The sequence below is a fragment of the Acartia tonsa genome, chromosome 5 (genome assembly GCF_053477335.1).
Source record: "Acartia tonsa isolate MP-2025a chromosome 5, ASM5347733v1, whole genome shotgun sequence".
Taxonomy (NCBI): Eukaryota; Metazoa; Arthropoda; class Copepoda; order Calanoida; family Acartiidae; genus Acartia; species Acartia tonsa.
Window position 1 is genome coordinate 11,325,514 of NC_137264.1, and position 11,335 is coordinate 11,336,848.

General features: G+C 30.6%; 1 long non-coding RNA gene across 1 annotated transcript; it reads left to right on the forward strand.

Annotated features, from left to right (window-relative positions):
• Nucleotides 1-940: 940 nt before the first annotated feature.
• LOC145320243 (uncharacterized) lies at nt 941-1,457 on the forward strand. Its single transcript, XR_013880131.1, has 2 exons — nt 941-991; nt 1,290-1,457. It is a non-coding gene; the product is annotated as an uncharacterized LOC145320243 (long non-coding RNA).
• The last annotated feature ends 9,878 nt before the right edge of the window (nt 1,458-11,335 follow it).

Here is an 11,335-nt window from a genome sequence, read left to right on the forward strand (position 1 = left end):
TTTTCAGTATGGCTGAAAATAGATTCTAATCCAGAGGATATTATATGGTTCTAAAGCCATATTAGAATAACTATTTCTCGCATCGTATTATAAACGGCTTTCGCGGATATAAAATGTACAATTATAAGATTAAAACCAGTTTTTATATTCGTAGAAAGCTGGATATAATTCGATGCTAGACATAGTTTTTTTCGTATGGATGAGAACCGGTTCCTATCCACCGGATTCGAATGAATACGAGAATAGTTATTTCTCGTATCGTATTATAAACGGCTTTCCGCGGATATAGAATGTACAATTATAAGATTAAAACTAGTTTTTTTTACGAGAATAGTTATTTATCATATTTTCGTAATATTGTGAATGCGAGAAAGGATTTTAAAATTATTTCAACAATTTAGGTCATGTGATCAAAAATTTGAATTGTCCGTCTACTTTTGCCCCCCTGTGGGGGCGAAGTAGGTGGAAATTAAAATTTTTGTCACTTGACCTTAATATTGCTGAAATAAATTTAAACTACTTTTCTTGTATTAACAATATTACTAAAATATTATACTTGGTTTTGTTGGATTTAAAACTCTGTCTTAAAAACTCAAAACTGATATAATACATATCACAAGGGTCAATTATACTGGACGTCCATTGGTTAATTGGTTATCTGTGCCTTTCTTTCCCTCTCTTCTCTCTCTTTTTGTCTCTTTCTGTCAGTTTCCTTTTCCCCTCCCTCCCCATACCCCATCTCATTCTCTCTTTCACTTACCCCTGTTCCTGAAAATAAAAACTAAAAATTTATTACCCATTTGTTCCCTGATTTCTGAAGTTGTATGACAGATAACCTAACTATTGCAAAAGCTATTTTCAGCTACTACGGTCAAAGGGAAAAGCTGAAAGGAAAGAGGGGGGGGGGGGGTATAATAGTTCGCCTATTAATCCCCAACTTGAAAACTTGAATCGACCATTGTTTGCTGTGAGTGTTTGCTGTGTTTGCATGGTAAGTTTTTTTTTTAAATCTAGAAGCTTTTCTATAATGCCCGTTTGTTCATTCGTCTGCACTTCAAATGTTTGTCCACATCTGTCTGTTTGTTAATCTGTGTCCGTAAGTCTGTCTGTCCATGTGTCTGCCTGACGCACTTTCCGTTGGTCTGTACATCAATTTTAACATATTTAGAAATGTTATAATTGTCCTATAAATATTAAACTTGTGATTTTAAAATTGCGAAGATTAATGCATTAATAGAAAGACAAATAGATTTTATTACCAACATAACAAAATAATTGTTATATTTTAGGAGAATTAGCTTCCTTCTACTCTGCCTGTAATTGGTTGTGTAAAAGTCCCTTGGAGATGTGGCAACAATTGTGGTGTCTGCTTGCAAAATTACACATGAAGAAATCCACTGGTTACATTATATATATTTTGTTAAATGTTTACCTTAAATAAATGTTAATTTAATTTATTTGTGTATTTATAAAATTTTTGTTTGGCAAACCTACTCTATAACTCGAGTTTTCCTGAATGTTTAAACTTTTGTTAGTTTTAAGTGTAATGTTTTAAAAGATTCAGTGAGCGTCAGGGGGGGGGGTCGAGGGGGGTTTCCCCCCTTCAGGGGAAGGGGGGGTTGAGGGGGGTCTCCCCCCTCAGAAAAAGCTTGGGCTTTGTCTGTAACAAAAAATATACCCCAAAATAATTTAGCTGCATCTTTTTTTAATGTTGGAATACTATGTTTTTTTAATCCTAGAATCAACCAATAAGAAATAGGCATAATATAGAAAAAGTTAGGAATAGAAATTATTTCTTTTGTATAAATTCCTTTTTTAAAATAAGAAATTTCATAATTGTGTAATGTTGGAAAAAATATTATTTTTTTAACAATCCTGATGTCAACCAATAAGAAATAGGCATGATGTAGTAAAAGTTTGGAATAAATTTTTTTTTATCAAGTCCTTTCTTTAAAATATGAAATTGTATAATTATAAAAATGTTGGAAAAAATATTATTTTTTTTAAAATCCTGATGTCAACCAATAAGAAATAGGCATGATGTAGTAAATTTTGGAATAAAAATTATTTTTTTTTATAAATTCCTTTTTCAATACATGAGACTTTATAATTATGAAAATGTTAGAAAATTTTTTATTCTTTTTAAATTCTGATGTTGACCAATAAGAAATAGGCATGAGGTAGGAAAAGTTTGAAAAAAAAATTATTCTATCTTTATCAATTCCTTTATTTTAGAATATAACACTTTAATTTTGATAATGTTGGAATAAAAATTATTGTTTTCTAAATTTTTTATGATAACATGCCTATATCTTATTGGTTGATAGTAAAATTAAAAAAAAATAATATTTATTCCAGTATGAAGAGAAATAAATTTGAAAAAAAATAATTTTCTTTCCTAATATTTATTATTCAAATATGCATAGAATTAATTTTGAAAAAAAATAATTTTCTTTCCCATATTTTTATTCCTTTTTCTTATTGGATGTCATTTTATGTCCAATAAGAGACTAGTGTTTAAATATTTTAAAGGTTATTATTGTATTTATTTTGAATATGATAATAGCAACATTATCTCATTAAATACAATAAAATGTGTTATTTATCTTGGCTACTATTACATATATTAAGTATACATACATATATGAAAGGTTATTTTATTATATGTTTTTATATTTGTTGATTTTTATATCTAAAATTATTAAACAAAGTTTCATAAAATAAACAGTAAAATGAATTTTTAATTACAGACTTAATTAATTAGGCAAAAAAACTTAAATTAAAAATTGTTTTTTGGATTTAGTTTTAAAATAAGGATGACAGCATACAAAGACAATTAAAATAATATCATTAAAAATATCTTTTTCTTGAATAATTACTTACATGGTTATTTTAACATATTTTCTTATTATAAAATAATTGAATTTTATCTTTTGAACAGGTAGATATCTATAATACAAAGTAGAATGATGTCTGTCCGTCCGTCTGTCTGTCTGTCTGTCTGTCTGTCTGTCTGTCTGTCCGTCCCTTAAGATCTCGGTAACCACTGAACCGATTGGATTCTACTCTTCAGGGAATATACCTACTGGTCCTGTGGTGGTTTTAGGCTATTTTCTTGGGGGGTGGGACACCCACAACCCCCCCAAAAACAAAAAAATCCCCCCCCCATTTTTTTTTTTTTTTTTTTTTGAAGATTTCCTTGGTCCTTTTACGAATTTCGCAAACAAAATTTTTGATCACCTCTTGGGTCAAAGCCCCTAGAGGCTAGGGGCGAAGCCGCTAGTATTTTTAAAAAGTGACACAAATAAATGGATCAGAAAAATTGAGAAAAAGTATTTCAAATCAACATTTTTGAGAATAGCGGATTTTGAGATAAGTGTTTTCTGAGAATATGCGTTTTTTGAAGCTTAGCCGCAAGGAAGGGTATAGAAAATCGTTTTATATAAAGTAGTAAGGTTTTTTTGTCTGAAGTTTATGATCTCAATAACTGAGTGAGTTCACTATTTTGGTAAGCTTCACATAAGTCCCGTGATGGCTTTAGGCTATTACATTTTCAAGTCTTGGAATGGTTTTAAGCTCTTTTTCTAGCCCCTTTCGGCCCTTTTGAATATAGAGCCCCTAGAGGCTAGAAGCGCAACTGCTAGTAGGATATAATTGATCATATATTACATATTCTTTGATTGCTGATTTAAAACACACACTAATCTTTTATGCTACATTTCATAACAGTCCATTTCTTAAGCAATCAGGCATAATGAGATTACAGTATAATTCAAATTCGAATTAAACTGTTAAAAACAATAGCAGTATTAATTTTTGGAAACAAGTAAATATATCAAATTCGTTGCAAAGCACTATATAATTAAATATTGTTTAATTCAAGCAAAGCTACTCAATAATTTAGAACTGATCCAGTTCCCGGTAAATGTTGCTCAAATTAATTTTAAAAAGAACAGTTAAAATCAAATAGATTTATCATTATTTAGACCTTCGGTGAAATTTGTAGCTGGCTGAAATAATGGTAACACTGTTACACTCCAAAGTTTTATAACAACTTTTTCTTATTCGTTATACCAACTTTGCGGACTATTGTTGAAAAGTTAAGCGTCCAAACATTTCTACCATTAATTGTAATATTAAGTAGATTAATTTTGAGTTATTTTATCAATTTATCAGATATTGTCTTATCCCCTTAGATCCCAGGTTGTCATGAATGTTGTCATTCTTGTTAACATAAATTACACTTTAATATGATGTAATTAAATTGTAATAAAACACTTTTTCTAAATTTCCGTTAGATTGAAGAATTTTACATATAAATTATTACAATTTAACCCCAGTAACTTTAGAGATAATGTAAAGGCATCTGCTAGTTTCGGGAAGGTTGTAGTTTGAATTATAGCCCACACCGCGTCATAAACAAAGACATTAAAACTGGGGCTAAGCAGGGGTAGCTATTGTAACAATCAATTCTACAAAAAAAGCACGAAACCTTTTAAAGTATGGTGGAAGAATATTTTGTTTTCTCATGTAAGTAAAGAGGGGTGGGTAAGAAGAGGAGGAAAAGGGGAAGGGGGTTGTAGGGAAATTTTCTTTAGAATTGTTTGTCAGAATATCATTCCCTTGTCCCTGTAGCTAAGCAATAATGGGACTATGAATGCACATTTAGAAATTTCAGACAAAGGTCGTGTTATTAAAGAGATATATGGTTCCAATTGTAATGGTGATCCATATACAGACAGATCATTACAGACAGTGAAGACCAACAATGGATATAAAATTATGACAGGGGAAAAATTGTCGTCAATTTGGGTTACCAACATGGACATCACTTATTGGTCAGTTCGTTCATCCAGTAAAAAGGGAGAAGATGGAATAGAGGGGGGTAGCGTTATTTTAGCCAACTAAAAGTTTCACTTTTAAGAGTACATGATAATTTGGTTTAAGATCCAAAAAGAACGATATACTTCATTTGAAATTTACTTTTTTAAATCGTTAACAAACAAGAGAGACGGCCAGTTGTACATACTAATTTACTTTAGCTACAAATATTTCCTTATCCCAAAATTCCTGGTTTTTAATGCAGTTTTTAATTGGTTGATTTATTTTATATCAAAAGTTAAATGTAATAATTGTTTTTTTTACGTATTATTTAAAATTATTGATATCCTCATATAAAAGTAACATGAAGTTTGTTTATCTGTTTTTTGACCCTGAATCTCGGTAACCGCTAAAATACTTCCTTTAAGCTTCTCATAGGTCGTAGGAAGGTTGATAAATATTTTGGGAGAGGGTACCACACAACCCTCCCATGAGAACCCCCCTCCCAATTTTTTCTTTTTCTTTTTCAAACTAATATATAAAGTAAAGGGTGGTCTTCCTAAGGTCCTGAGATAGTTTTAGGCTATTTTTTTCATAAATAATTCTTGGTATGTTTTTTGGCTATTTTTCTACCATACCAAATCCCTTCGAATATAAAGCCCTAGATGAAAGGGCACAGCCTCTAGTTTTAAATAAAGAAATAAAAATAGCGGAACGATTTTGTATATCTTTATTTTTGCACAAGACAGAAAAAGTAAAATAAAACAAAAATGTTGAGCTGTATTAATTTATGGGGAGGAAAAACACTTTAGCAATGTATCATTCTTAAAGTTGTTTTCACATAAGAACACCATTTTACAATAAATAGCTAAAAAGCAGTCTTTAATAGAGAGGGAGGGGACAATAGGCTGTTTATTACAATAGTCCCCAAAGTTTATGTTAACATTTTATTATTCGTTGGTTTAACAATTTTGAATGGTTGCTTTATTAAGTTGAGTGTTCAAACGTTTCAACCACTAATCTTAATCTACAAAAGGGTTAAATTTGTGTCATCATCATTGGATGTACACTTAAAGTCTTAAAGCTAAGGTTTCAAAAATGCTCCTTGATTGAAATTGGATTTCACAAAAAATAAAATATAGAAATAAGGCAGCAAAGTAGCAGTCAAACAGCCTAATTATAGAAAGTTTCCTTTAAAGATGGTTTATCAGAATGCAGCGTTAAAACAGTCATGCAACAATGCAACATCAATTTTTGTATATTTATAAATAGTTTGATTGTTTATTAGAATATACACACACAAAATGAAATAACTATCATTAATAGCACATAAGAAAAGCTACAAAAAGTATACAAAAATCATAGTTGGACAAAGTGTCTATTAAAATCAGCCTTGTGACGTCATAAAAATGAGGGATCCTCCGGCTTTTTTTAGGGATTTTCTTTCCCACTTCTCTTATCTCCCCCATTTTTATGACTTTACAAGCCTGATTCTTGAGACAATTTGTTTAGCTACCAAAAATCAATTTAAATGCAATAAATCAGCAATTGTTGTTCTATGAATTTGTGTCATAATGGGGGTATCTACATTAAAATGTGTATAAAAAAGAGTAAATTTCATGTTATGAAGTTATAAAGAAGTTCTCTAACCTAATAATAATAATAAATTATTACATTAATATTATTATATAAACTTACTTTAAAGACCGATTTAAAAAAATAACAAATAGATCTTAGAAAAATTGAAAATCTGTAAGTTTATTACAACACTTTATTTTGATTCTTCGCAAATAAAGCAAATATATATTTTTAGTCTAATCTTAAGTACCCTTAAAGGACGCCTGCAAGAAATACCACGATTTAACTGCTGAAAGACTGCCACAAGTAGACCCAATACCCCAAATTTAAAGCCTTCAGCTTAAATAACAAAAAAGTTCTAGGCATTTCAAAATAGCATTTTATGTACAATGAAACTTTTGAAAGATTTCCAATGCTTATAAAAGAAAAAACAATATTAAATTACGTTGCCTAGACACAAAATTATGACTTTATCTTTGTCAGAAACTTAGATTGCCGGTAACTGATTACATTTTTACAATAAAAACACCACATCTTATAGTCAAAATCCATGAAAAAATTCGATTTAAATTGCATTTTTAAACGAAAATCAAACGGAAACAAAGGGGGAAACTAAGACAAGCTCAGCTGTGATTGGTTGTTTAGCTGATTCAGCCTTCTGATTGGCTACAGTACACTCGGTACAACGCAAGTTAAACTTAATTCTTTTTTAATGATTTTACTATAAAAATGGGTATTTTTATTGTAAAAATATAATTAGTTACTGGTTGCCTAAATTTATGACAAAAATAAGATTATAATTTTGTTTCTAGGCCACGTAGTTTAATTTCAAAATTTTTAACATTAGCACTGCAATTCTTTCAAAATTTTCATTGTACATAAAATGTCATTTTAAAATGCCTAGAACTTTTTTGTTATAGAAGCTGAAGGCTTCAAATTTAGGGTATTGGGTCTACTTGTGGCAGTCTTTCAGCAGTTAAAGCGTGGTATTTCTTGCAGGCTTCCTTTAAATGTTTTATATTTAGTTTATTTTACTTATAAAAAAAGAAATAATAAACACATCTTACTATGTGTAAAACTATGTTTTTGTTAGTAAAATTGTTTCCCTGTATTGCTTTGAAACCGATTAATATCCGCTGGATTAGAACCGGTACCATACTGAAAAATCATGTATAGCATCTTATTACATACAGTTTTCCACGAATTCGACTCTTTGAGGTTAAAAAGCTGGTCTTGAGTTAATCTTTGATTTTGATTTTAATATCCGCGGAAAGCTGTGACATGTCTGTATGTCTTAAGAACCAGGGATCTTAAGGGATAAGACAATGGACGATAAATTGATGTTAATCCCCAATGATGCAAAGAAAAAATAATACTTCTGTAGTTTAAGTTAATGGTTGTAATTTTTGGACATTATTAATTTCAAAACAACCAATATAGGTTTTATATTAGTACCTAAAGTTTTTAAATAGAAATTAATAAAAAAGATTGCTTATAAAACTTTGGGTACCAATGTAATTTATAGCTCATTTTCATCTCCCATCCTTTCATAACTGATGTAATAAAGCTGAAAAAGAGTGCTTATGATGGAGAAGAATCACTTCTAAATAATTGTTTATTTTTCATTTCTTATTTCCTTATTTATGTTTGTATATATACTAAGAAATAAATTTGACTCCTAATTGCTTTTTTACAAAATAAATGCCTTTTTTAGTAGCGAAGCTACTGGGTTGAATATGTACTTGGTTGAAAGTATATTATAATCAACTAGCGGTTGCGCCTTTACCTTCTAGTGGTTCTATTTTCAAGAGAGGGGGGGGGGGAGGATTAGGGGAGATATCATAAAACCACCCAAAATATTAACCTCAAGAATGTAATAGCCCAAAACCACACTTTCATTTTTTAGGATTTGATTAATGAGCCTCGCTTATAATATTATACCTTGTTGTCCTAAGAACCATTATTTCAAAATCAACATGTTTTGAATGGACACATTTGGTAACAATTATAGAGCAGCTACGCTTTCTAAATCGTACCTACTGTTATAGGAATCACCATGCAAAGTTTAAAATCGATAGGACTATTCTCACATGCCTAAATGAACTAAAAGAGCTAATAGTTACGGACGTACGGACTGACCTACCCTAATCATAGATAAGCATCGCTTGAAAAATATAATTTTATAACAATGATAATGTTTTATAATGCTGTGTTTTCTCTCTCTTTGAATTGACTTTTCCTTGTTCTACATATATGTAATTCAATGAAAGAGCAGCACTGGGATTAATATTCTGAAAAATATATGACATAATTGTATAAAATAGCTATGGATGGTGGGAAAATATAGTAATTTTCCTCAAAGTGCCTTTTGAACACTCGCCTCCATCGCCCAAGTTCACTTATACTGTTAATAAGCTTAAAATTTTATTTTATTATTGCATTTGAATAATATAACTTATCTGTAGAGGAAGCGATATTTTATAAAGTTATATAATTATGTTTTAATAATCTTTTATGAGTTACAACAAGGATTTGTTCAAGACTCGAACCTATGACTACTTGACAACTAAGGGATTAGACAATGGCCAATTGATGTACATCCCCGATAATAATGCTTTTAATATGTTAACTGAAATAAATATTTGATGTTGATGTTGATGATGTTGATAATACACAAAATTACACCACAGCTGATCTAAAGGATAACTGGGTCCTGCGGAAGATCACACAACAAGTTGATGAAAATTAGTAAAATATGATGCCCAGTGAACCCAGAACTAGTTTTGGTTAAACTGTATGAGTAGCTACCTTACTATGATTTTTTTCAAATTACTTTTTCATCGAATTAAGGAGATTTCAGATATTTTTTAACCCTAAATTGAATTATTTTGATATTTTTCTCAGTTTGTGAGTCATTTGCGGAGGATCATGTGTATTCTGACTTCTCTTGAGGGGTTATCCCCTCCCCTCCTCGATTTTTTTTCTTTATTTAATGCTATTTTTCAAAGTAAGGAGTCTTGTAGAGCCTGGGTATTCAAATGAAGTATACAAGAGTATGTAAACAGCTTGCTGATTTATACAAGCTTGAGACCCATATCTTTGAAAACAAAGATGGTTTACAGGTTCAAAAACTTATGATAGAGTATATATTGGGGCTGTTGCTGTTAAAGTCATGGCTGATGGTGGTCAGGGATTTCTGAAGATTTGTATGACTGTACTTCCAGAGAACTACTATCCCGAGTTAAATAAAGCTTCTAATGAAGAAGACGATGAGATTATTGCTGATCTTGATGGTAAAAGGTCAACTTATAAGGAACTTATAAAACATGAATTGGGAATTTTATGTCTTAAAATGAATTATTAACAGTAAGTTAATTGTATATGCCGAGTTCACAAACAACTTTTAGAGGTCGACTGATTTATTGTAGGTCAACCTAAACAAGTACAACTAACAAATGCTTTTAAAAAATCGGTCAACCTAAAGCTTCTTTAGGTCGACCTAAAATTTCCAGAGGTCGACCTTTGTCTTTTGTGAACTAGGCTTTAAACTATTTATGACAAGTTAAATATCCCAAGAAACAATGTGATAAACAAAAACATGAAGATTTTCCTTGTTTTTCCATTTTTCAGTCCCAAAATGCCGAAAAATCAAGGCATAAATCCTTGATATTTTTGTCAACAGGACGTTTTTGGTTGATCAGTATAATGAAAGGTGCTTAGAAAATGTTAAGATTTGATAATCAGATGAGAAATTTTTACATTCACACTTCCTTTAATATATTTGGGTTGTCAGACATTGTCATCATCATTTCCTTGCCCTTATTATCATGTTCATATCAGAGAGATCACATCAACAGTTGATGATAAAGCTGAAAATCTACCTTAAGAATTATGGGAGAAAAGAACAATTGGAAACTTAAAGGAAAGCCATGATATATATATTTACTAGAATTTATGATTCCAACAAGTGCTTGCCAAAAACTGTTATAGTTCAGTTGAAGCTTTACTTCTGATAGAAGAAGCTGATGTTGAAGTTCTTGACAAGTGTCCTGTTGAAGACACAGCTCACAGAATGGTTGATGAAGATGCAAGGGATTCAAGTCCAATCCTTGTACAACCCTATGTGAGAGCATAATGACTGTTGAAGCTTGTTAATCAATTCTTTGGCACTAAGCTAGCTTGTTGATCAAGACAAGGTTGAAGATCTACTCAAGGAGGTAGAAATAGCATACATGGGTCTTGAAATTAGTGTCACACCAAAGATGCATGTGTTATTTTACCAATTAATACCAGTTCTTTCTAACCTTGTATTACAAGGTAGAGGATTAGGTGTTTTGTCATGCTTGGCTTGTGAGTCAATTAATCAGGAATTCAAGATCTTTTGGTAAAATACAAGGTCAATTATTTTGATAATCCTCAATATGGAGACCAATTACTTTATGCAGTTATAGAATTTTCTTCAAAACATGTTTAAAAACATGCACGTTTCAAAATTTCATTTCAATTTAAAAACACTTTGGAATTAATTTAAAAAAATGCCAGATAAAGAACTATCTTTTCTTATCTGTGGGTCACAAGCCCCTGAAAATGTGAGTGAATTTACTAAATAATATATTTAAATACAAATAGACTTCAAACTTTGAAAATTAGTGTTAAATAGAGGAAATTTTAGACTTTAATGGTTGGGGGGGGGGGGGGGGATAACCCAGGGGAAAGGAAGAAGGAACCCCTCAAAAGGAGTCAGAATGCATATGATACTTTCCAAGTCACAGAAAAAATAACAAAATAATTAAATTTAGAGTCAAAAAAAATCTAAAATCTCTTAAATTTGAAGAAAAAGTAATTTGAAAAAAATCATAGTAAGGTAGCTACTCATACAGTTTAACCAAAACCAGTTCTGGGTTCACTGAGCTACATATTTTACCAATTTTCATCA